The following is a 27,454-nucleotide window of genomic DNA, read 5'->3' as shown; positions in this document are numbered from 1 at the left end:
AGTGGGCCTCAGCAGATGGCCGCTCACACTGAGCCTGGTTCTGCTGGAGGTTTCTTCCTGTTCAAAGGGAGTTTTTCCTCTCCACTGTCGCTACAAGCATGCTTAGTGTGAGGGATTGCTGAAGAGTCCATGAGTCGATGCAATCAGCTGGTTTTCCTTAGATAGAAAACTTTGAATCAATCTGACTGGATGATCTGGTGAACTGGAAAGTGACCTGAGATGACATGATGTGAATTGGAGCTATAGAAATAAAGTGAATAGAATTGAATTGATGATCAAAAAAGAAATCAGGAACCAATAATCTGTGTTTATCCCTTTTTCAGCTCAGAAACAAATAAATCCGGATTATTCTGGATGTTTTTATCAGAGGATATTGCTGATACGGACAGCAGAACCAGTGTTGGTCCTTTCATGGCTCCCCGGTCCGTCTGCCAGGGAGTAATGCAGATCTTCACACATTCCCAGCTATTTGGGCTCCATCGCTCTTTCCCAGCCACATTCTAATGGCTCTATAAAGTCTGGTGACCTCAGCCTCTCACATTTACAGCCAATGACTTTAAGTGTGTCCAATCCAATCCGCAGGTATTTATTGACAGAGAAGTGCACAGCCTCCCACTAAGTAAATTGAAATCGCTGGCCTCCCATGGGATGTCATTTCAGCTGCTGGCCAGCTGGGGGTGGGTGGGGGGTGGGCGGTTAGAGCACAATCACTGAGGGATGTTTAGCATATTTATGCGTCATAAAGAGCGCTCTGCCCCGAACCAATGACTTTAATATTCTCCTAATTCAAACATTAAACAAGGGATTTCTGTAATTGCTCAGAAGCTGAACCCTGCTTGAAGCTGCTAAAGCAGCAGCAGGCTTCAGGGCGCTGGTGGTCATGATGGGGGCGCACCAATGCAGCGTTGAGGCCTGGTGAAGATGAGGAAGACTTCTCTCACACTGTGTGAATGACCGGCCGGTGCAGAAAGATGATATGATGTCAGACACCCTGCAGCCTCCCAGACGTGGATCATCATTATTCAGACAGACTCCTGCGCAGCTTAGCCATGATGCATAAATCAAAGGATGATGAATGCAGCTGATTGGTCTTTGTTCTGAATGTGCATCATGGGCTGTTCTAATGCAGAAAGATAGATTCTTATGTAAAAATCAATAGAGGATATTCTCCAGCAGGGTGTCAGCGTTTAGTGTTATGGATCTTTTTTGACAGAGAGCGGCTGGAGCTTTAAGCTTCGAATGTTATCGTTTTGTCAATCGATAAACGAGCCACTTCTTTCACCATCTTCACTCTTCAAGCGGCATCCATCTTCTCAAGTACACCTCGAAGGCTAACGCCCAGTTCCAACATTTCCCCCATGATTCCTAATCCCATTTATGCTTTTATTGCTGATCAGGTAGGTCTGCGTTCTCTGCGACGTTAGGAAAGGTCGGCTGCTTTTAACTAGCTAATAATAATCTCTCGTTTTTGAGAGAATACTGAAAAAAGGAAATCCTTAAATCCTATAAATTTAACAAATATTATATATAGGTCATAAACAAGAATAATACCAGATAATCAGATACAATTTGAAAATGTAGGTTTAGAGAGATGGAGGTGGTAGATCTTCCAAAACTGTCAGTTAAACTGTTATATTAACCTAGAAATGAAGACGTAGATAGAAATGATCCAACCATGAGAGTCACAGACATTATTCACTGATTTTTCATTTGTTCTTCCCTCCTTCCAGCAGAAGAAATCCATCGATGCAGCTGAGTCCTTTCCTTCAGTGTCAGTCCAAAGAGAGCCAGCTAGCACATCCAATTAGTCAGTCAGAGAAACAGGACCACACTGGAAAACTAGACCACATGAAGCTACTATGAAAAAAAGCAGAGAGAGCAGAACGTTAGAGATTGAACTAACAGATTCTGCAGAGTGGGAGAATAGAGATAGAATGAAGCAGAATGATGAAAAAGGGGTCCCTATGTCCTCCAGCAGTCTAAGCCTATAGCAGCAGAACTATAGAGATAGATCAGGATAACCTGAGCCACTCTAACTAGAAGCTTTATCAAAAAGGAAAGTTTTAAGCCTAGCCTTAAAAGTAGACAGGGTGTCTGCCTCATCACACTTCATTTTTTTTAACCATAATTTTTTTTTTAACAGTTTTTACTTTGGTGATAAAATGATGGGGTAGTCATGATCTGATATCAATAAAAACGACACAAAAAGAAAACCTCTTCATTAAAAATACACAGTGACCATCCTCTTCATCCTCTTCATCAGGCTATCAAACATCACCGGAGCGTCTTCAGTCAGAGGCTCCTCCAGAGCCGCTGCAGCACAGAGCTACAGGAGATCCTTCCTGCCCACACCTTTATAAAACCCTTTGGGATTAATAAAGTTTTGTGGATCTGATTCCCATTTGTTGTTCAGAAATAAAACGACCAAAAGGCCGGTCCATCCTCTGGAGGTTCAGTCCTGCCAGCCGGTCTGAGGGATGCAGACAGTGATGTAGACATTAATGGTGCAGAAACGTCCTCCTCTCTGCTCCTTATTGTTTTATGAAGCCTGCACAGAGACACGCCGTCCGATCGGAGATTGATTGAGCCGCTCCTCTCCATTGATTCTTCTGCATGCGGTTCTGCTTTCTGCACAAACATCAGAAATGCAGCCAGGAAGAAAAACAGAGCTAAACACTTGGGTTTTATTTGTGTTTATTTTCCTCACTGTGACAATCAGAAGAGTTTTTTATTGGTTTCATGGATTATTTGCTCATTATGCATTAATCATGGGGCCCCATCTGAAAGGTGGCGGCGCCACAGAGTGAGAAACAACCGTTCTGATCTCAATTAGATTCTGCCTCTGCTCTGTCTGCCCATAAATCACCTTTCCAAAGTGAAATTAACAGTTACTGGAGCGCGTTAATACCCCCAGTCAGGCAGGAGGGGGAGGCACTGAGTGGAACCACATTATGAAAACCTCCATTTGTTTGTCAAATATCAACATCTCAGGTTTCCCTGCTCCTCTTCCTCCTCCTCCTCTTCCTCCATCTGTACAGCTGAGCCTGGCAGGGAGAAATCTGAACATCCGCCAGCAGCAGGTCATCACTGAGCAGCTTCTGAGCTCCAAGCTCTACGCCCTGAACAGGAGGCAGCATTATCTACAGTGAATGAAGTTAGTGGATTCTACTCTGTGTTTATTATTTCAGTCATATTTCTACTTCGGTTTAAATGATTGGTTTGGTTTTTGAGATTACTAAAGAGAAAGGAGGAATAAAAACATGGAATTAATAGAACTTTTGGAATAAAAATGTAAAAACTTTTTATTTCTTTATAAAAAAAAAAATTCTATATTTTTGAGCAAGAAATTTGATTTTCTGTTTAAATATAACATTTGTGCCAAAAGTGGGAGAAAATGAAATTTGGTTTATGAGCCGTTTTACTATTTTAGATGAAATGTTTTGTGGTAGTTGTTTTATGTTTGGGATATTTTGTTAGTTTTTAATTTAGTGCAGGGTTTTCATTTTATCTGTAATCAGCCGGAAAAATCTGCGTATTTTCAAACTGAAACAAAAATGTTGTTTTGACAAAAGGTTTTTATCTAAACGTCCGCATCCTATTAAACATCTTTCCTCCCAGCAGCTCAGAGACGTGATGTCTGCCAGCAACCAGCTGAGGAAGGCGTCTGCATGATGCCCTGCTCTCCGTTTCATCTTTATACCGTCCAACAGTTCCTGCAGAGACTGGAGTCACACTTTATTTCATTTAATATGTTTTTATGTTTTTAACAAAGTAGGTTTTGTCTTGCTACTTGCTGTTAAAATAAATTAATTTCTACACTGTGGGAAAATAAATTATGGTTCTATTCTATTCTATTAAGTTCTATTCTCTTTGATCCTATTCTGTTTCATTTTATCATATCATATTCTATTCTAATCTATTCTATTCTATTATATTTTGACCTAACCTGTTCTATTCTATTCCATTCTACTCTATTCTTTTCTATTCTATTATACAATATTCTATTCTATTGTATTATATTCTCTTCTATTCTATTAAGTTCTATTCTCTTCGATCCTATTCTGTTTCATTTTATCATATCATATTCTATTCTAATCTATTCTATTCCATTCTACTCTATTCTTTTCTATTCTATTATACAATATTCTATTCTATTGTATTCTATTCTATTCTATTAGGTTCTATTCTCTTCTATCCTATTCTGTTTCATTTTATCATATCATATTCTATTCTAATCTATTCTATTCTATTATATTTTGACCTAACCTGTTCTATTCTATTCATTCTACTCTATTCTTTTCTATTCTATTATACAATATTCTATTGTATTATACTGTATTCTATTCTATTCTATTAGGTTCTATTCTCTTCTATCCTATTCTGTTTCATTTTATCATATCATATTCTATTCTAATCTATTCTATTCTATTATATTTTGACCTAACCTGTTCTATTCTATTCCATTCTACTCTATTCTTTTCTATTCTATTATACAATATTCTATTGTATTATACTGTATTGTATTGTATTCTATTAAGTTCTATTCTCTTCGATCCTATTCTGTTTCATTTTATCATATCATATTCTATTATATTGTATTCTATTATATTGTATCATATTGTATTCTATTCCATTCTACTCTATTCTTTTCTATTCTATTATACAATATTCTATTGTATTATACTGTATTGTATTGTATTCTATTAAGTTCTATTCTCTTCGATCCTATTCTGTTTCATTTTATCATATCATATTCTATTATATTGTATTCTATTATATTGTATCATATTGTATTCTATTCCATTCTACTCTATTCTTTTCTATTCTATTCTACTCTATTGTATTCTATTCTTTTATATCATATCATATCATATTCTATTCTATTCTATTCTATTCTATTCTATTCTATTCTATTCTATTCTATTCTATTCTATTCTATTCTATTCTATGCTGTTATGGTTGATAATAATAACTCACAGCATCTCAGCCCTTCGTCCTCCAGATGTTTCTTACATCTTCTTCTTTGTCTTATTCCTGGTCGGTACGCTCAGGTAGAGTAAATTAGCTTCAGCTATAAAGCTAATGTATATTTATATCGTCTTTATGTGAAAAATATGTTTCACTGTGAAAAACAATCAATCTGTTTGAAGTGTCTCCTCATCATATTTATTGTTGTTTGATGCTTTCCAGCTCGCTTTGCTGTTTGGTCTGTGAAAGCCGCACCTTAAAGGAACCTCTGTCAACCTCTCAGTGTGTCTGTCAAAGGTCAGAGGTCAGCAGCATTCTCCTGTCAGGTGTCCCTTGAGTCATTACCATTTTAATGTCACACTTCCATTTATCTGTGCTGTGAAGGACAGAGGCTTTAAGCCTGCGTCCCGTGGGCTTCATTCCTTCTCTCCGCTGTCAGACGGAGATGAATCGGGCTGCTGTACAGTTACAGGTTCAGGCTCTCCTCCTTCGCTTGGTTTTGCTTGGATGTCCAGTCCTGGACACTTATATCTAGCATTCAACAGACAGAATTCTATGAATGTAGATCTTTGAGCCAGCTGATGTTAAACAGTTTCGTAAACGCTGGTACTGTCCAGGATAGATCACACTATTTCTAAAGGTTCCTACTTTGAAGTAAGTTGTTGGTTTTAATGCTGTTTCAGAAAAAGTTCTGCTGCTTTATAATATAATGGTTCATGTATGAAGGGTGCATCGCCACCATGTGTTTAGAAAGGTAAAAAATGTACAACTACATGCTTGTAAAAAGCAGAAGGCGCTGACCAAAGTGCTGAAAAAAAGATATGAATGATTAGAATAAATAAAGACATTTAGAAAAATATACATTAGTTAAACTTTTTGAAGAGTTTCAGTCTGGCTTTAGAGCTCATCATAGCACTGAAACAGCTCTGGTGAAAGTCACTAATGATATTCTCATGGCCTCAGTTATGGACTTGTATCTGTGCTCGTCCTGTTGGATCTTAGTGCTGCATTTGATACAGTTGACCATAATATTCTTTTAGAAAGACTTGAATATTTTGTTGGAATTAAAGGAACAGCACTAGACTGGTTTAAATCTTATCTATCTGGGCGAATTCAGTTTGTTCATGTTAATGATAGATCTTCAACACACTCAAAGGTTACCTGTGGAGTACCACAGGGATCAGTGCTAGGACCAATTCTCTTACTTTATACATGCTCCCAATTGGTAGAGTTATTAGACAGCATGGGATTAATTTCCACTGTTATGCTGATGATACCCAGCTATATCTGTCTATAAATCCAGATGAAGCTAACCCATTACATAGATTACAGGCATGTCTGAAGACATAAAAACCTGGATGACTCTTAACTTTCTGCTTCTGAATGCAGACAAAACAGAAGTTATAGTCTTTGGACCAGAGTCTCTGAAAAAGAAGCTGATTAGCCAGTCACTTCATTTGGATGGGATTAAACTGATTTCAGATAATAAAGTAAAAAATCTTGGTGTTATTTTTGATCAGGACCTGTCATTTAAATCCCAGATCAAAGAGGTTTCTAGAATTTCCTTCTTTCATCTGAGGAATATTGCAAAAATGAGCAATCTCCTGTCCAGGGGTGATGCTGAGAAACTAGTCCATGCATTTGTTACTTCAAGGCTGGACTATTGTAATTCTTTACTATCAGGAAGTCCACAAACTGTAGTTAAAAGCCTTCAGCTGATCCAAAATGCTGCAGCCAGAGTTCTAATGAAAATTAAAAAGAGAGATCATATCTCTCCTATCCTGGCTTCTCTTCATTGGCTTCCTGTTAAATCAAGAATAGAATTTAAAATCCTCCTTCTCACATATAAAGCCTTAAATGGCCAAGCTCCATCTGATATCAGAGATCTGATTGTTCCTGATGTTCCTAACAGAGCACTTCGCTCTCAATCTGCAGGTTTACTAGTGGTTCCTAGAATTTCTAAAAGTAGAATGGGAGGCAGATCTTTTAGTTATCAGGCTTCTCTCCTGTGGAACCAACTACCAGTTTTAGTCCGTGAGGCAGACACCCTGTCTACTTTTAAGGCTAGGCTTAAAACTTTCCTTTTTGATAAAGCTTATAGTTAGAGTGGCTCAGGTTATCCTGAGCTATCTCTATAGTTCTGCTGCTATAGGCTTAGACTGCTGGAGGACATAGGGACCCCTTTTTCATCATTCTGCTTCATTCTATCTCTATTCTCCCACTCTGCAGAATCTGTTAGTTCAATCTCTAACGTTCTGCTCTCTCTGCTTTTTCTCATAGTAGCTTCATCTGGTCTGTTCCTGTTTGGCTGTGACTCCATCCTGGAGAGAAATATCAGCTGTGCTGCTGCCATCAACACCTTTAATTACAGACGATAGCATGGACATAATTTTTGGGGACATGTCCCCTGGATGTTTTACTGTCCAAAAAAAATGTTACGCTACAGTACACAGACATTTGTCATGCACTTGGACCATGCGGAAAACTGCAGGTATAACTGCAGCCTGCTTCCCTGTGTTTAACCTACAAGCTCCTGATTGGCGCACCGTGTTTCTTGTGTGATTGGCTTTCACCGCTGTCACTCCTGACAGCAAACACCTGACAGGCCACTGAATCAGGTCTGTGATTGGACGGTCAAACAGACTGAAGCACTTGCATCCCCACCTCTCCTGAAATCAAAATGTTGTCAGTCAATGATAGTCTGGGGCCTATTTTTCAGTGTTCAGTCCTGTTTCTCTCCTAGACTTAACTGTAAGCTCAGCTGGGACTAACTGGATGTTCTCACTTTCATCCTTTGATAGGAAGGATGCACTACATCTCCAGGCCTACATGCAGCCACATCTTTAGCACACACACAATATCCATCTGTGTGAGATTACTCTGGTCTTTCTCCAGGAAAAAAACAAATTATTTACAATTGAAAATGAATTCTCAACCTGGAAGGGAAATCAGACATGCTGAATTTCTAAAGCAAATTGTTTCAACTTCAAACAATTAATAATTCAGTTTCGTATTATAAGATTCAGCTTCAATTAAGAGGAATTCAGTCTGTTTCATTTCCAGTTGCACAGATTCACTCTGAACAATTAAAATTTTACAGTTTTAATTTCAGAAAACTTTATTTGTTTGCTCCTTTATCAGATGATGAGACATATTCTGTTTTTCTCGGGATGAATTAAAAGCTGCAGCCGAAGATCAAAAGTTGTTAAATAGGAAAAAGACTGGGAGAGAGGTACAATCTAAGGAGGAGATAAAGATGGAGCTGGAGATGGATTGTTCCCTAAACTCTGATAATTTTCTGCTCTTGCATCTGTCAGGATGTGAACCACAGCAGCAGCAGAAAGCTGAGGGGGAGAAAGAATCCCCATTCATAATTAATGACATCGTTTCAGCGACACTATTGACTAAACAAATGCATAAATCACACAGGCCTGAGTCAATAGACACCAAACGGTTTAATCATGTTCCGAGTAATGACTACAGTTCCCATAATGCCATAACAGTTTGGAGCTGCTGATGTGGATTAATGTGCTGTCAGGAGGAGATTGAAGTGAAAGGAGACATGCTGCTGCTGTCAGGGCGCTGGGATCTGATTGACAACGACAGCAGGGGGTGAACCCCCCCCCCCCAGCGTTTTTATGTGGAGTGGCAGGTGAAAAGTGGCTGTCAAAAAATGCACTGGATATTTGCTGTTTTGTTTATCAGCCGGCTGGCGCTGAATAAAAGTGCAGGAACATGTATAGGCTGTCCTCCTGCCTTTTCATCTGCTCTCTAAATGGGTCTGGGGATTGGAGAGTGCAGTTTATCCCCTCCATTCTGCCTGACAGGGAAACCATTTAAAGCCGGCTGCCGAGGAGACAGCAGTCTGTCACCAGAGACAGCGCTCAAATCAACTCTTCACATGCTGCTGCGCGCCGCGCCTCCTGCCTTCACATCAGCTCAGCCTGGAGCTGCCAGCTGTGTACAAATGGGCCCCTCCACATGGAGACGCTTTTTTCTCTAAAAGTCACCATGAGCGTCTGCTGGTGACACAAAAAACAATCTCATTGCATCCCTTTGATCTTCTATCTCTGTCTGCTCCTTTTAGAGAAAACTTAGAAATCAGTCTCGTTACTAAGATGTTAGTATCTTTATTTTCTTCTTTTACAAATAAAGCCAAAAGTTTTCAGTCATAAATCATTCAGAGGGCATTGAAGTTTAAGGAGGTCTTGCTTCTCTCTCCCACCTCCACCTGTTTCTGTTGATCAGCCATTCTGCAGACGTAGCTCCTTGTCAGCCTGCATTTCTCTTTCCGTAGCAGAGTGAAGGAGGGACGGCTAACTTCTTCGTTTTCACCGGATCAACCTTCCTACCAGACTGTGTTTTCTGCCCTGTGACCCAAAATGTCTTGCCTGGATTTCCCACATGTCTTCAATTAAATTCTATTCAGTTTATTTCTATAGCTCCAATTCACACCATGTCATCTCAGGTCACTTTCCAGATCAACCAGATCATCCAGTCAGATTGATTCACAGTTTTCTATCTAAGGAAAACCAGCTGATTGCATCGACTCATTGACTCTTCAGCAATCCCTCACACTAAGCATGCTTGTAGCGACAGTGGAGAGGAAAAACTCCCTTTGAACAGGAAGAAACCTCCAGCAGAACCAGGCTCAGTGTGAGCGGCCATCTGCTGAGGCCCACTGGGGTTCAAGGAGACAGAAGCAGACATAGAAAAAGAAGCATAGATACAAAAGGCAACTGTCAACCAGCTCCACAGGCGGCCCCGTCCAGCTCATACTTGGTGTTTTAGGAACTTGGGAGATGGGAACTGAAGGAGAGTTTACAGATACGTTATCCCTGCTACTTTGTCCTCCTTGCCTGGGCTCTGGCTTCCTTTCCTCCACAGGACGTTGTATCCATGGAGCAGTGACGTGCGGTGAGGTTCATAGCTGGTGAGGCACTGACGTCATCAGAATCAGATTTGCAAATAGATGCATAGATTGACAGCAGTTTACAGGTTATGTTTCACTTCTGCATCCTTACACATACAAACTGTAGCTCACAAAACACACATTTCCTTAAAAAACAAAACAAAATAAATGTTATTACTGTCTTACCTTTACTTATAAATGAATAGAAGTCCTCCTTATCTTCCTTCAGTTTTAAAAGTCTCTCTGTCTCAATGGAGATCACTGCCAGGGAAGAAAGCCTTCCTTGATCCGTCCTGTTCCTGCCTTATGTTTTCAGTCTCTTGAGCACCCCCTGCCATGAGGCAAGAGAACTGCCTGCCTCACCTCGAACTTGTTCTCTGCCGTTTATAATCGCTCATTACACGAAACACGTTACACAAACACAGTTGGTGACAAAAAGCTCTGTACATTATATACATAAGCCAAATTATTAGAAATAAGTTCACATATTACATTTGTTTAAACCATTTTATTGACGCCGTACAGCAACATGCTCTCTCCGCTTTGCAGCCAGCGCAGAGCCAGGGGTTGCGCAATCCAAGGTGAGGCAGAGCTCGCTGCTGCCTCACCGGCATCGCTTCCAAGCATTTGAATGGGAAAATAAGAAAATTCAGCGATTTTGAACAAATAAAAATCGAAATTGGTGAAGCTACATGAAAAATTAATATTTTTTAGTACAAACCACCGGATGAATATAACAATTTAAATTACTTTATGATTATATATTTTCTTTCTTTCCATGATGGCTGGTGAGGCACTGCCTCACCTGCCTCCCCTGACCGCACGTCACTGCCATGGAGCGATGGTCTTAGCTATGGCCTCAGCATCACTGTCAGAGGGATGTTGGTTTGATGAATCCATCTCCTCCTGACTCTCCAAACAGTCCCGCCCCTCCCCCGTCCTCTGCCAGCCATCTGGGTCACAGGTTAATGACATGGTGTGGAACGACCAACAGACTCTTTGATAAGCAGTCATTGTCCCCCTCCCTCTGTGCGTCCGCATCGAGGATGATGAAGACATGTGGTGTAGCAACAGAAGGAGAGGAATGTGACGACTTACACTCGGCTTTGTGGGAGAACAAGCATCCAGGCCCGCTCACTGAGAACCACCAATATTTATTCATGATAGAGAGAAAGTACTGGTTTGTTGGCACAAGCTACTTCATTTACATTCTCTTATAGACTGTTTGCTCCGGTGTGGGAGCTCTGTCTGTCTACCAATAGATGAACCTGTCCTTCTCACTCCTTTTCTCTGTCATCCACTCAGCAAAACTCTTTTGTTTTCAACAGAAGCTTTTCTCCATGTTAGAGCAGCAGTAATATTCTGCTAAAGAGCTGTAACACATGTCAGCGTGAACCAGAACTGGGCATTCATCTTCTTGTTCTCAGGGGCTGAAGCTGCTCTATATTCTGCAGACAAAATAAATTATTTTATCAGTGAATGATGCCTGTCTGTGTTCGATTCCTCCAACGTCCATCAGTTACTAATGCTAGCTCTGTTCACAACGGTTTAAGGATATAGTCAGGAAACGACAGAAGGAAGGAAGGGAAGGAAAGAAGGAAGCGAGGAAGATGGAAGGAAGGAAGGAAGGAAGGAAGCAAGGAAGATGGAAGGAAGGAAGGAAGGAAAAAGCAATGAAGGAAGAAAGGAAGGAGGGAAGGAAGCAGGGAACGAAAGAGGGAAGGAAGGAAGAAAGGAAGATGGAAGGAAGGTAGGAAGGAAGGAAGGAAAAAAGCAATGAAGGAAGGAAGGAAGGAAGGAAGGAGGGAAGGAAGGAAGGAAAAAAGCAATGAAGGAAGAAAGGAAGGAGGGAAGGAAGGAAGCAGGGAACGAAAGAGGGAAGGAAGGAAGAAAGGAAAATGGAAGGAAGGTAGGAAGGAAGGAAGGAAAAAAGCAATGAAGGAAGGAAGGAGGGAAGGAAGGAGGGAAGGAAAGAGGGAAGGAAGGAAGGAAGAAAGGAAGATGGAAGGAAGGTAGGAAGGAAAGAAGGAAGCAAGGAAGGAAGGAAGATGGAAGGAAGGATGTTAGGAAGGAAAAAGGCAATGAAGGAAGGAAGGAAGGAAGATGGAAGGAAGGATGTTAGGAAGGAAAATGGCAATGAAGGAAGGAAGGAAGGGAGCAAGGAAGAAAGGAAGATGGAAGGAAGATGGAAGGAAGGATGTTAAGAAGGAAAAAGGCAATGAAGGAAGATGGAAGGAAGTATGTTAGGAAGGAAGCAATGAAGGAAGGAAGGAAGGAAGGAAGATGGAAGGAAGGATGTAAGGAAGGAAAAAAACAATGAAGGAAGGAAGGAAGGAAGAAAGGAAGGAAGGAAGGAAGAAAGAAAGATGGAAGGAAGGCTGTTAGGAAGAAAAAAGGCAATGAAGGAAGGAAGGAAGGAAGGAAGGAAGGAAGGATGTTGGGAAGGAAGGAAGGAAGGAAGGGAGGAAGATGGAAGGAAGGAAGGAAGATGGAAGGAAGGAAGGAGGAATGAAGGAAGGAAGGCAGGATATTAGGAAGGAAAAAAGCAATAAAGGAAGGAAGGAAGGAAGGAAGGAAGAAAGATGGGAGGAAGGAAGGAAGGCAGGATATTAGGAAGGAATAAAGCAATGAAGGAAGGACGGTAGTTTGGATGGAAGGAAGGGCAGAAGGAGGACAAGAAGGAAAGAAAGAATTAATGAAAGAAGGAAGGAAAGCTGGGGCACAAGAATTGGGGACACAAATAGTGTAGAAATAAAGGATGGAAGGAAAGAGAATAGAGGTAGGACACAAGGAAGTTAAGAAGAAAGGAAAGAAAAGAAATAAGCAACTAGCAAAAGTAAGAGCAAAGAAAAGGAAAGAAAGACAGGAAGGAGAGAGGAAAGAGGAAAGGACACAAAGGAAAAGGAAAGGAAAGGCTGCAGGGAAGAGAGAAGCACAGTAGGACACTGGGAATATTTTCCTCCTCTGATTCTTCTTTTCCAGGTAAATCCTGACCAGTGTTTGTCCTTTACTGGGACCACTTTAAACCCAGTTAGACACAGAGCAGCTCAGGTTCTTCACTCATTCAGCGTCTCATTGTCTCTCCCTCTGTCACACAGCTTTCATTCTTCTCTTCTTAAAGCCTCCTTTGTTCACATTCAGCCTCCTTCATGCTGTCAATTTTAATCCCATTTTTTTCTGATTTAATTTGTAATTAATTTATTCTTTTAATGATTTGTTTTTAAACCAATTACTACTTTAGAATTTTTTCACCAGAGAAAAAGGCACATTCAGTTCTTCAGTGTGTTGCTTTAATCCACAATGTTTGGATAAATACTTTATTTTCTCTTTTAAAAGAAGATTTAAAGAAATCAGGGAGAATTTAATTTGAAGACATTTAACTTTTCTTTTGGTTCAACAAAAGGATCTCTTCCCAAATTCAATAAAAATTAATTTAAATAATCTTTCATTTATTAGTCAGCAAAATAAAAAGATAACTTTATAATGCTATTTCCTGATAAAACAACCCTAAAAACAACATAAACACAATTGAGATATTTCCTCATTTGACATAATAAAATATCTAAATCAACTCACAAGAAGAAAACACCTTAGGAAATGTTTTTTTTTTATGATTTAAAGAAGCTTTTTGTTTTACTCAGGAGAAACAGAGAAGAAAGAAATGTTGTGTCCCTGCAGCTGACCCTGTGCTTTCGTGGGAACTCACCTTTCCTCAGAAAGCTGTTGATGATAAGAAAGGAATGATTGCCCTTTAGTTTAAAGAGCTGAACACTTAATCACTCTCCGATATGAAGAGGCCGCAGATAAAGCGGCCGAAAACCGGCGAGGCTCTAAAGAGGAACGCTGAGTCTGCGTTAATGTTGACCAGTGGCAACAACTGCACAGTTTCTCAGCACTTTTATCTCAGCATGGCCATTCATTAGCCCGCCCGCTGCAGGACTGCTAATATTTCATTTCTGGTTTGTAGAGCCCTAGTCGCAATGTTGGGAATGATAATGGCAGCATAATGACACCTTCCCTTTAAGTTTAATGCAATAGAATACAAAGTTAACAGGATAAACCGGCCTGCTTGCAATTTTTCATTTATTTTCTCCGGCATTCATTTTGAAACTCCAACTTAGTCTTTCAATCTGAGTCTCGATTCCATTCCAGAGTAAAAGCATAGAAAAAGTCCCATGAAAAGATATGAATGTCCCAAGTCCAAATGACAAACAACAAAACCTCCAAATGTCGAGTCTCAAACTATTTATTTCACTAAATATGACAATTATTCTAAAAATAAATAATATTTTCCAGAGATCTTACACAATTTTTCAAACTTATAAATAAATTCACTGAGTCTGGGAGCGGCCATTTTTGTCCAAATCTAGTAGCCCCTCCCTCCTGCCATCTTCCAGCAGTGACGTCACGGTGCGGTAAGCCTAGCGCCATTCTCCCCGCTTTCCAAGCTAAATCAATGGGAACTACTAGACACATCTGCAATCAACAACAATTATTGAAGATTTCCAGAGGACTTCACCATTGAAATTCACCAGAGCTATAGTGAAACTGACAATGCCCACGTGCATGGCAGCTGGATGCTGGAATACATCGGGTAAAAGTGAAAAAAAAGAGTTATTCCACCTTTCTGATTCCTGATCCTCCACGGACGGGTTGGTCGTTGGATCGCCAACTTGAAGAGGGAGGATTTGCCATCGAACTTCTGGCCAGAGAAAAAACCCGTAATATGTAGCCAACATTTGGAAGAAGAATGTTTTCAAGATGACTTGGATAATAGCGCGTTGTGACAAACACCAGATACAGCACTGGGACTTGATCAACAGCCGATACCGCACCGTGACGTCACTAACCAGTAGGTGGCAGTAGTGTTCTTTGACAAACATGGATGCCTCCAGTAAAGCACATTCACATGGAAATTACTCTGAATTAAAAACACTGATCATTTATTGAACAGGATGGAATCATTTCAGATTTAAAGAACTTTCAGAAGTTTGAATTCTGAATATGAACGGATTTTTCCTTTAAACTCTGAACTTCATGTCAGACTAAAAACAACAGCTTGTTTTCTCTGTAAACAGTAAGTTTACTCATCAGTCATTCACAGTTGTTTGATGCTGTTGTTTTTTTGGCAAATATCTTAATTTGCTTAACTGTTTACAGGAAGGGTAAAAAATAAAACTCAATTAAGTTTAAAAATCCCCCTAACAGGCAAAAGCTGTGGTGCCAGTTTCAGCCTATTTTATAATAAATGTTTTCAGAAACATCTGTTTCTACATCAATACGCGTCAAAATAAAGGTAGGTAAGATTGTTATAATGCGCTAATTCAGATGGTGTTGTTTGAACCTTTATAGAACCTTCAGGTGGATTAGCTCTGCTAGCTTTAGTTTGATGTCTTTTTAAGAGAACTTTAGCTGCTCTGTTTAGGGTTTATTTTTCGGATTCTTTTTATTTATTTTATGTCTCTGATGCATCTTTTTGCCCCTATTGCCAAACTGGAAGGATTGTTACTAAAAATTGTTTTCTTTTTGGACACTTGCTCTGATGCTTTACCAAATCAAGCACAGAAAGCTGATTTTTTTTTTTTTACACCTAGTAGCAAATCATGCATGGATGCCTCCAGTAAAGCACATTCAAATGAAAATTACCCTTAATTAAACACATTTATCATTTATTTAACAGTATGTAATAATTTTTATATTTTTCACCATCCTGGAGAGAAATATCAGCTGTGCTGCTGCCATCAACACCTTTGTTTCTAGATGTTGGAGCTTGGCCTGTTTTCCAGTGTAGTCCTGTTTCTCTGACTGTGACTAACTGGATGTGCTCTCTTCATCCTCTGACATGGGAGCTGGCTCGGAGCTCGTCTGCCTGGCTGTGTGTTTCCTGGACGGGGCCGCCTGTGGAGCTGGTTGCCTTTTGTATCTATGCTTCTTTTTCTATGTCTGCTTCTGTCTCCTTGAACCCCAGTGGGCCTCAGCAGATGGCCGCTCACACTGAGCCTGGTTCTACTGGAGGTTTCTTCCTGTTCAAAGGGAGTTTTTCCTCTCCACTGTCGCTACAAGCATGCTTAGTGTGAGGGATTGCTGAAGAGTCAATGAGTCGATGCAATCAGCTGGTTTTCCTTAGATAGAAAACTTTGAATCAATCTGACTGGATGATCTGGTGAACTGGAAAGTGACCTGAGATGACATGATGTTAATTGGAGCTATAGAAATAAACTGAATTATTTAAATAATTTCAGAAGCTTGAATTCTGAATATGACCAGACTTTTCCTTTGAAAAAGAAGAGAGTCTCGAAAATGTCAGAAAAACTGCAGTCGTGTGAGAATTTTGGGGAAGTTTTGATTTTGAGTTTTATAGAGATTTCAAAAAAGTTAAAATCAATCCACTGGACTTTGTTTCCAAGTTTGAAGACGCTTCTCTTCCATCCAGGAAGCTTTTTCAGTTCGAAATGTCAGAAATAGCGTTTAGTTCCAGGCTTTAGCACTACAGTTTATACAGTTGCCCAACAAAGCCTTGTTTTTCTTTAGAAAACATGGAATTTGAAACCGGCGAATTGTTCCGTCCCTTTGGAATGGGGGTCCTTTGGCTTCCTTTGGTGACATCATCATGCAGAGTTAGCATTGATGATGTCACCAGTGACATTTGGCATTTGACTCCCATCCCATTTAACAAAAAAGGAGGGTCAATCAGCTGGTCGGACCTCCTGATGGTCAGACCTCCCGCTGGTAGGACCTCTCTATGGTCACCTCCTACTGGTCATCTTCCGTTGGTGAGACCTCCCGCTGATTGGACCTCCTGCCTGTCACCTCCTGTTGGTCAGACTTCCCGCTGGTCATCTTCTGTTGGTGAGACCACCCGATCCCACTGGACGGACCTCCCACTGGTCACCTCCCCCTGGTTGGACCCCTCACTGGTTGTGATCAGTGAGGCATTCCCACCGCCAAAAAAAGCAGATGTTTTGTTGGTTTAAACAGTTTTTTTGGCCTGTCTGTCTTATTTGACCTCAATCTACTATTCCTATCAATGCAGAATACTTTTGTTTCAGAACCTGTCATCCAGAGGGTGAAGCCAAAGCCGGTGTCAAAGACTCGTCAATCGGAGCCAGGAGATCAGAGGTCTGAAGAAGTGCTGAAGGGAAATCCAGAACGGAGTCGGGAACAGTTCCAGGTTCGGTTAACAGACAGGCAGAAATCTGGCAGGAGTCTGATGACGGGTCAGGCAATAGAACAGAACTGGAACAGGCAGCCTCAGAGGTCCAAAGGCAGAACGGTTCAGGATCAGGCAATCAGAAAACACTGGTATTCCAGAGAACTCTCACCTCAAGCTTGAATAATCTGGCTCTGATGATTGGTCTCAAGGCTGGTTAAATAGAGGCTGAAGCAGGTGGATCAGATGACTGGTAATGAGAAATAGATCGGAGATAAGCAGGTGAGTTAAATGAGTAATCAGACCAGACATCAGCGCCAAGATCATGACAAGTAAGACTTTTTAAAAAGCAATGTGTGAGCTTGGCCATGTTATCTTCACCCTGAGGGAACCATTTCCCAGAAATATGCTACATTTTAGGGATTTAAAATGTTTGAGGACATCGGAGACTGGTTCCAATTAGGAGACGTGGTAAAGATTAGGGTCTGGGTTAGGTTATAGAAATTAATACAATATGAATGGAAGTCAATGAAAGTCCCCGCAAAGATGGTGTCACACAAAATGTGTGTGTTTAGAAAATGGTATCCTGGACGTGGTCCAGTCAGATAAATGAATAGATCTAATAGTTGCACATGACTGCCTATGATGAAGGACAATCAGTAGTGATGAGGCGTAGGGCAGTGAGTACCTGCACCACGTCAGCCGCTTTTTATTTACACCTCAAACACATCATTCTCCTCCCTACCTTCCCATCGTTAGATCCCCTCCTTCCTCCCCAGATATATTGCCATTTAAACATGACAGAGAGGCCATGGAGGTGGCCATTACAATAATCCATCATGTCTGGTAGTGGTCGCATCCAGCCTTGCGGTAAATCTAATCTAAGCAGGGTCAGTTGTGTTTTGCCGTGCTGCGTTGTGGATGCCTGGTGCGTCGGGTTTCTTTGTCATGTGACAAAGCTGACACATGTGACAGCAGACAGAAACTGGGAGGCCATTGTACAGTTAAATACCGTTATCAAACTCACAGCTTATTGGAAACCATCTCTGCCATAAATCTGGTCCACAGCTTCAGATGTAGGAACTGATGTTGATGAAGATTTGGCCATACTTTACACTTTAAAGGCGTATCTAATAAGACAGTTTGTATTAAAAAAATACATCTGTGGCCAGTAGGTTTTATGAGCTTTATTGCGTCATCATCTAATGTGGCCAAAGTAAGTAGGAAGATGAACTTTGTTTAATCTAGTGTCATTCTCATTTGTTCATTAACAGAAATAATCAATTCAGTTTATATATTTAGCAATTTACAACACATGTCGTCTCAAGGTTCTTAACAGACGATACAATCAGATTAGTTAAGTATTTTCTATCAAAGGAAACCCAGCCGATTCCGTCCAGTCATTGAATTTGTGGCATTCTTTACTCCTACATGAGAATCTAGAGGCTGTAAATATTGGCTTGAATTATCTTTGATTCTGCAGAAGTCGCTCAAGGCAGAATGGAACCTGCCAGTTGGGTTGTTGCACCAGGGTATACCAGGGTATAAACAAGGGTACCTTGTGTACCCCTGGGCTTGAACGGGTCATCAACTGGGAAGCACCAGTCATGGATGTCAAAAAAGACGCCGGGTTCCTAATGAACATTATGTTCACAGTGATCATACAATGAAGCAGGTTCATGGTCAGAAACAGCAGCTGCATCTCAGCCTGGTTGCTTAAATCTCAGTTTGTTTCATCTCTGCAAATCCTCCCGGTTTTCTGTCTCTTTCAGCTGGATATTTCTCAATATAATTTAAAAAGTAGGTACTGAACAGAGGTTCCTGCTCTGATTAATATTTGCATCTTGGAAATAGGTTAGAGAGTTTTAGTCTCATGAGAAACAAATCTTTCCACTGATTCAAATCTTTGCAATTTCTACTTTAATATGTAATCTCTGCCCTCGGGTTTCTGTCTCTGAATCAAAACAGACATTTTTCCTCATCTATATCTTCTGAAACAGTAACTACATTTCACAAAATAGTCAGATTACATTGATAAAACCTGTCATGAATATCTTTGTAGGATCTAAATGAACCTTTTTAATTTATTAAATTATGATCCTCTAATGTTTGGTTTTCTGCACACACTGTAGAAAAAGGAAAGTTGGCAGAACTCAGAATGTTAAGGCAACAAACTTCAGCAATCCTTTAAGTTTGGGACCTTAACGTAATTTTTTTAGCTTTGCTTTGAGGTTTATCAAACTTGAATTCTGTTATTGTAACTTCAAATGCTGATTTTTCCAAATGTAAGAGAAAGCACTCTTGGCGTTGATGGTTGCCCGTTTCATTTACTCCTGTTCACCTGTTTAATTGGCCTGGTTATGCTTATCTTTCCTGCCTGGTTCCTGCTGCTACTGATGCTGCCTGTTTGCCTACCGTCAGTGCCAGATTATTCCAGCTGATCTATTAATTGTTCTGTGATTCTGACCAGTTTTCTGTCTCTGGATATAAAAGTTTTTGCTCCCCGCCTTGTTTGCTCTGTCAGTTCTGTTTTTGGACTGAATTCCTGGATTCTGCTGGTTACTGAACTTGAATTGTTTTACTGACCTCGGCTTGGATTATCCTCCGGTACCTCTTCGGCTCTCTGACCTTCTGGTCTGTAAACCTGATTCTCATTTGACTTCGCCCGGATTTTCTCTTATGGACACAGTTCGGCCCTAATCCGCCCCGCTGACGACCAGCCACACACTGTACTTGTTAAATAAAGCTTGTTTGAAAATCAGTCTGCTTTCAATATTGTGTCCAAGGTTCCCAGGTCGTGACAATTAGAGGTGACTTAGAGAAGGTAAGGATTAAAATACAAATTTTGAACTTGATCTTATTAAGAGCTTATTGAACTTAAGTGGTAAAATGTTTAATCTATTCATTGCACAGAATGTACAATATTATTTCGATTGGCAGTCTCTCTTTAATATCAACTCAACTAAACTCAACTCAAACTTTTTTATAAAGCACATTTAAAACAACCGGGGTTGACCAAAGTGCTGTACAGGAATCACAGTTAAGGAACATAAGATAAAAACTGGAGGAAAAAAACACATAAACACATAGAAATGGAATAGGGTAAATGTTTCAATTAAAATACATTTAAAAATAAAAAAAAATATTTAAAATAAAATGTTCCCAAATGTCCACTTAGACATTATTAAAAGCCAGGGAGAAGAAATGTGATTTTAAAGAGGATTTAAAAACCTCAAAGGAGCCTGCTGATCTAACATGCCAAGACAAGTTATTCCAGAGTCTCGGTGCCATAAAGGCTCGATCACCTTTGGTTTTAAGCCTGGTTTTAGGCATCGCCAGTAGCAGCTGATCAGAGGATCTCAGTGTTCTGGTCGGGGCATGAATTTGGAGAAGCTCGGTCAAATTCTGGGGGGCTAGACCATTAAAGCTGAAGTCTGTAAGTTTTTAAAAATCATTTTTTTGTCATATTGGCTAAAACTGTCCCTATGCCCAGACAGCAGTACATGTGATATGTAACCTGTGAAAAAAACTGCTTCAATTGGTCCCGCCTACTGCCTGTATTGCAATCCGGAAAGAATAATTCGGGACAAGACAAAACAACCAATCACAGCCAGAGGAGCGTCTGATGGAGTGTCAATCACAGCTCACACGTGCTGAATCCCGCCCCCTCCCTCTCACCGCTGAACCTGCCGCTGCCGCCCGGCTGCTGCAGTCAGGAGGACGGGCGTGGAAGTCATGGCGGAGCGACAGCCACCAGCGAAAGAGAAACTGCCCTTACTGCCCCTGCCGACAACTGCTTACACGGCAAAGACTTCAAAAAGAAGATGTCAATGGAAGAGCTGCCGCGTACGCTGCTCGGACGCTTCTGGTCGCATGCGGCAGCCGCGCAGGTGCTGTGAGAGGGGTGGAGCTTGGAGGTGGGGCATGAGTGAAGCAGAGAGGGTGGGGGAGTGGCGTGAAACCTGTTTTTCTTCAAATTTTCAGTCGAAGTCTGCTCTCTTCTCAATGTGACAGACTGCAGCTTTAAGAGCTTTAAAAACAAACAATAACATTTTAAAATCTATCCTAAAAACAACCGGGAGCCAGTGCAGTGAGGCTAGAACAGGTCATGTGGTCACGTTTAGGTGTGCCAGTAAGGAGACGGGCAGCTGCATTTTCCATCAACTGCAGACGGTGTAAAAGTGAGCGGTCCAAGCCTGCATATAAAGAGTTGCAGTAATCCAATCTTTTATTTATAAAAGCATGGATTACAGTCTCCAGATCTTTTTGTGGCAGGTAACCTTTCAGTTTTGATAAAATTCTTAACTGATAAAAGCTATTTTTTAGGACCGAACTAACCTGGCGATCAAATTTCAACCTGTCATCAAATATTACACCTAGATTTTTTACTGATGATTGAATGTTAGGTGTAAGAGGGCCCAAGAAGCCAGGGGGACAAAAACTGTTAGAAAATGACATGATGGAGTTGTTGGATGTTGATGCTAAAGGGAAGTAGATCTGGACGTCGTCAGCATAACAATGAAAAGAAAGATTATGGTTCCTAAAAATTGACCCCAGTGGTAACATATACAGGAGAAAAAGAATAGGTCCAAGAATGGAGCCTTGGGGAATCCCAGAACGGAGAGGAGCTGAAGATGAGGTGAATTCGCCTAGCTGCACAGAAAAGAATATCAATTTATATTGTTAAAATTAAACATCAAAAGAACCTATTGGGGTTCATCCCCGTGAACGAGAGGGTTGCCTCCCTTTGCATACGTCTGGGGGGACGGGTTCTAACTGTTGTTTGTGCTTATGCACCAAACCGCAGTTCAGATAACCCACCCTATTTGGAGTCCTTGGGGGCATACTGGAGAGTACCCGTCCTGGGGACTCCTTTGTTCTTCAAGGGGACTTCCACGCTTACGTGGGCAATGACAGTGAGACCTGGGGAGGGGTGGTTGGAAGGAATGGCCCACCTGACCTGAACTCCAGTGGTGTTCTGTTGTTGGACTTCTGTGCTCGTCATAGATTGTCCATAACAAACACCATGTTAAAGCATAGGGGTGTCCATATGTGCTCTTGGCACCAGGACACCCTAGGCTGTAGTTCAATGATCAGCTTTGTTTTTTTTTCCATCTGACATGCGGCCGCATGTCTTGGACACTCGGGTGAAGAGAGGGGCAGAGCTCTCCACCGACCACTACCTGGTGGTGAGTTGGCTCCAATGGTGGGGGAAGATGACAGTCAGACCGGGTAGGCCAAAACATATTGTGAGGGTTTGCAGGGAACATCTAGCAGAGTCCCCCATGAGAAGGAGCTTTAATTCCCATCTCCGGCAGAGCTTTGAACATGTTCCAAGGGAGGTGGGGGACTTTGCGTCTGAGTGGACCATGTTTCGTGCCTCTATTGTTGAGGTGGCTAGTCAGAGCTGTGGTTTCAAGTTTGACGGTTCATGCCTCGTGGCAACCTTCAAACATACTGATGGACACCAGCGAGTGGGGAAGCTGTCAAACTGAAAAAAGAGTCCTATCAGGCTTTATTGACCTGTGGGACTCCAGAGGCAGTCCCAGCAGTCAAAGCGGCAGGTGGCTCGGCTGATCGCTGAGTTAAAAACTCGAGCATGGCAAGAGTTCAGAGTGGGCATTGAGAAAGACCTCCATATGGCTTCGAAGCGATTCTGGTCCACAATCCTGTGTCTCGGGAGGGGAAAGCAGTACAGTACAAACAGCATTTATAGTGGGGATGGGTCCTGCTAACCTGGACTCAGGAAGTTGCATGTCGGTGGGCGGAGCACTTCGAAGACCTCCTTAATCCCACCAACATGTCTTCTATTGAGGAAGCAGAGCCTGGGGGCTCCGGGTGGTGTTCTCCCATCTCCAGAGATGGCAAAAGTACTCACTTTCCGTACTTGAGTAAAAGTACAGATACTTGTGTTAAAAAATACTCTGGTAAAAGTGGAAGTACTGATTAAACTTCTTTACTCAAGTAAAAGTAACAAAGTACAGGCTTGTAAATTTACTTAAAGTATAAAAGTAAAAGTAGAAACCACTTTTTTCATGCCGTTGCCTACATTTTAAATGGATGTCTGCCAATAGGACTAGATCTCCGTTTTGTTCATTTTCAATCATCTCGTCGTCCATGCTACTATGCTAACACCACCGCCACCAAGCTGCAATGATTTGCCGCGAATGAATACCAAAGAATCTGTTGATTCATCTTGTAGTGGTGCGTCAAATGCAACGTAGATTCCCATCCAATTAGATTGAATTTGGTATTGATGACGTGAAAAATAATAACGGTAACTCCATTGAAATTATTCAAAACTAAAGTAACGAGCCAATTTTTTAAAATGTAAGGAGTAGAAAGTACAGATATTTGTGTAAAAATGTAAGGAGTAGAAGTAAAAAGTCGCCATAAAAATAAGTAGTAAAGTAAAGTAAAAATATTAGAAAAATCTACTTGAGTACAGTAACGAAGTATTTGTACTTCGTTACTTCCCATCTCTGCCTATCTCTGGTGCTGAGGTCACTGAGGTGGTTAAAAAGCTCCTCGGTGGCAGGGCCCCAGGGGTGGATGAGATTCGCCCTGAGTTCCTTAAGGCTCTGGATGTTGTGGGGCTGTGTTGGTTATTGCGGCTCTGCGACATCAGGGGCAGTTCCCCTGGACTGGCAGACTGGGGTGGTGGTCCCTTTATTTAAAAAAGGGGACCGAAGGATGTGTTCTAACTACAGAGGAATCGCACTCTTAAGCCTCCCTGGTAAGGTCTATTCCTAGGTTCTGCAAAAGAGGGTCCGTCTGATAGTTGAATCTCAGATTCAGGAGGAGCAGTGAGGTTTTCATCCTGGCCTTGGAACACAGAATTGGATCTACACGCTCAGAGCCAATCTTAAGAAAGAAAAACACATCAACATAAGTACTTCTTAAGAACAAAAGTTAAATCTTGTTTTTGTCCTAAATAAATCCCTTTTAATGTTCTTAAAATAACCTGTTCTCTGCACATTGAAATGGTAACATTTCCCCTTTTTTGTTCTTCGTGTTGGTAAAGAAAAAAAAAATACTAATCACATTTTATTTGACATTCTGGATAGGGTTGGGAATTGATAAGATTTTCACGATTCCGATTCCCTTATCGATTCTGTGAAACGATTAAATTCCTTATTGATTCTCTTATTAATTCTGTAAACAATGAACTTGGTGAGTGCACGGTGACATTCGTCTACCTTTGCCTGTGGCATTCTATTTCTGCCTGCCTCGGTGAGAACAGAAAGCACTGAACGGGAGCTGCAGCCTCCGATCCAGCCAGGCTACCTCGTCACAGTCATCTAAATCTAATGGAGAAGGAATCCGTTAACTAAAAAAGCATTACTGTACAATTTCGGGAAATAAACTCATCTCCCCCTGATTTAAATAAACGACCGTCACCTTTCTCTCGCTCCCTGAACTGTGGAGCAACTTTTTAGCACGTTTAATAGACGTAGACTTAGACGGTACTTTATTGATCCCTTGGGAAGACTCCCTCCGTTAATTAAGGTTACCAGCAGCTTACAGGGCAAAAAAGTATTAAGTTAGATTAAGTTAAAAATTAAGCAAAATCCAAATACAAATAAATATAGAGTTCACATTTAACAGAAAAAATAAAAAATACAAGTGTTGCTACTCTTTCCCTCTTCCCCCTGTCCTGTGTCGCCTCCTCGCCCCCAGTGAGGCGTTGTACAGTCTGATGGCGTTGGGGACAAAAGAGTTCTTAAGTCCATTGTACCGGCAGCTGTCTGTCACTGGTCAGGCTCCTCTGGCTGCTGTTGTCCTTGATGTCCATCAGTTTATTCAGTGTCCTCTCCTCTGCCACCGTCACCAGAGAGTCCAGCTTCATGCCGACCACGGAGTTGGCCCGCCTGATCAGTTTGTCCAGTCTGGACGTGTCCTTCTTGGATGTGCTACCTTCCCAGCACACCACGGTGTAGAGGAGGACACTGGCAATTCCAGACTGGTAGAACATATATAGTAGTTTGCTGCAGATGTTAAAGGACCGCAGTCTCCTAAGGAAGTACATCCTACTTTGTACCTTCCCGTACAGGTTGTTGGTGTGTTTTGACCAGTCCAGTTTACTGTCCAACCACACCCAAAGGTACTTGTAGGAGTCCACGGCCTCCACCTCAGTTCCCTCTAGTACGACTGGTCTTGGCTTTTGTCTGGGTCTCCTAAAGTCTATGACCAGCTCCTTTGTCTTAGAGGTGTTGAGCTCCAGGTGGTTTGTGTGGCACCAAAGGGCAAAGTCCCCCAACAGATGTTGATACTCCTCCTCTTTGTCATCCCTGATGCATCCGACTATGGCTGTGTCATCAGCATACTTTTGTATGTGAAAGCCCTGAGTTGTAGTGGAAGTCAGATGAGTACAGGGTGAAGAGAAGAGGGGCCAGCACTGTGCCCTGAGGGGCTCCTGTGCTGCTGGCCACAGTGTCAGACATGATGTCCTTCAGCCTGACATACTGCGGCCTGTTGGTGAGGTAGCTGTGGATCCAGGTGAGCAGGTGCGGGTCCACTCCCATGCTGTATAGTTTGTCCTGGAGCAGAAGGGGCTGGATTGTATTAAAGGCACTGGAGAAGGATCCTCACTGTGCCACTGCCCTTATCCATAATAACCTCAAAGAGAGGTAGAAAATTTGTTTATTTCCAGAAATGACATCTGATTTACTAGGAACCACATTAAGCACAGATAGTGATATAAAACTAGCTACTAACCACCAGAGTTTCCTTCCATGCCGGTCGTAACTTTAGCTTCTGTCCGGAAGCATCAAAAACACTGAATTCTTTCAAATGTATGCCATGTTGTGTGCGCAGGTGTTTCTGCATGCTGGATGTATTTCCTCCCGCGGATGTAATTGCCACTTTGCAATGATTGCAAAGCACCTTTTTGCCATCCTTCTCTTCCTTAAAATGAAGCAAAACTTTCGATTGCTTCACCCAATGGGACGTCATTTTTTTATTTGTTTTGCTAATCTAGACTAATGCCTGTCACGTCGTCGTACTTGCTTACTGAATGCCGTGTGCATTACTTGCGTGAAAAACCTAAAGTAAGTCATGCTGCCCAGCTAGGCTCTGGTGCTGCATGGAACCGTTAAGCGAGCTGCCAAACAGTGCCATGGAATTGGAACACACGGAACTGGTTTTGAAAAGGAACTGGTTTTCTTCCCCATCCCTAGTCTTGGATGAGCAGCTGGCAACTTTTAGAGCTCTGGCATTGACAGCATTAATGTTGCAAATAACATTTAAACTAACACTTGAAATATGTTATAAATTCAGAAGGGGAGTGGTGGCCCAGTGGTTAGGGCATGGAGCTTGGAATCCTGAGGTTGTGAGTTTGAAACCCACTCCCAAAGACTGCAACTCTGGCTCTCTGAGCAAGACCCTTAACCCCCTGATTTTCTCCATTGTGAGATCCATAAAGTTACATTTATTATCATTTACTTTATTAGAATCTAAAAAGGGGGAAAGGATGCAGCCTAGTAAACTAGCTCCACCCGCCAGTGGCCACAATCATTTTCCCCTGTGAGTGATCAAGCCTCAGTCAATGCCCCAGTCCCTAGAACTGGCGGTCCAATCCCAACGCAGAAGCAGAGCAGGAGTCTCTACGCTCATTCAATTTGAAGAAGGACGTATTCGCCGTTTTATCGACAAGCTGTTTGTTTACACTCCCCCACCAGCTTACTGCCGCGCTTCCTACATCACAATCAGGAGCGCTCATTGTTAAGAGCCTTTCAAACCATGTCTGTGCCTATTGGCCAAGGCACAGACATGGTTTGAAAGACAATGGGTTGTTCTCATCAACAACCAGTGTGGTCCTGTTTCTCTGACCGTGACTGAGAGGAAAAACTCCCTTTGAACAGGAAGAAACCTCCAGCAGAACCAGGCTCAGTGTGAGCGGCCATCTGCTGAGGCCCACTGGGGTTCAAGGAGACAGAAGCAGACATAGAAAAAGAAGCATAGATACAAAAGGCAACTGTCAACCAGCTCCACAGGCGGCCCCGTCCAGGAAACACACAGCCAGGCAGACGAGCTCCGAGCCAGCTCCCATGTCAGAGGATGAAGAGAGCACATCCAGTTAGTCACAGTCAGAGAAACAGGACTACACTGGAAAACAGGCCAAGCTCCAACATCTAGAAACAAAGGTGTTGATGGCAGCAGCACAGCTGATATTTCTCTCCAGGATGGAGTCACAGCCAAACAGGAACAGACCAGATGAAGCTACTATGAGAAAAAGCAGAGAGAGCAGAACGTTAGAGATTGAACTAACAGATTCTGCAGAGTGGGAGAATAGAGATAGAATGAAGCAGAATGATGAAAAAGGGGTCCCTATGTCCTCCAGCAGTCTTAGCCTATAGCAGCAGAACTATAGAGATACCTTGTTGCATCAGAAAGTGAAACTGTTTGACAGAAATTTCATTTTA

General features: G+C 41.7%; 1 protein-coding gene across 1 annotated transcript in view; it reads left to right on the top strand.

Annotated features, from left to right (window-relative positions):
* The first annotated feature begins 3,037 nt into the window (after positions 1-3,037).
* LOC119788442 (G-protein coupled receptor 4-like) overlaps positions 3,038-27,454 on the top strand; it is a 35,920-nt gene continuing 11,503 nt past the window's right edge. The window contains exon 1 of the mRNA XM_038292769.1: positions 3,038-3,154. The gene's annotated coding sequence lies outside the window, so the exon portion shown is untranslated. The remainder of the gene's footprint in view (positions 3,155-27,454) is intronic.

Source organism: Cyprinodon tularosa, unplaced genomic scaffold, assembly GCF_016077235.1.
Source record: "Cyprinodon tularosa strain WSP-4 unplaced genomic scaffold, ASM1607723v1 ctg318, whole genome shotgun sequence".
NCBI lineage: Eukaryota > Metazoa > Chordata > Actinopteri > Cyprinodontiformes > Cyprinodontidae > Cyprinodon > Cyprinodon tularosa.
Note: the sequence above shows the minus strand (reverse complement) of the source record. Positions and strands in the feature narration are given on the sequence as shown.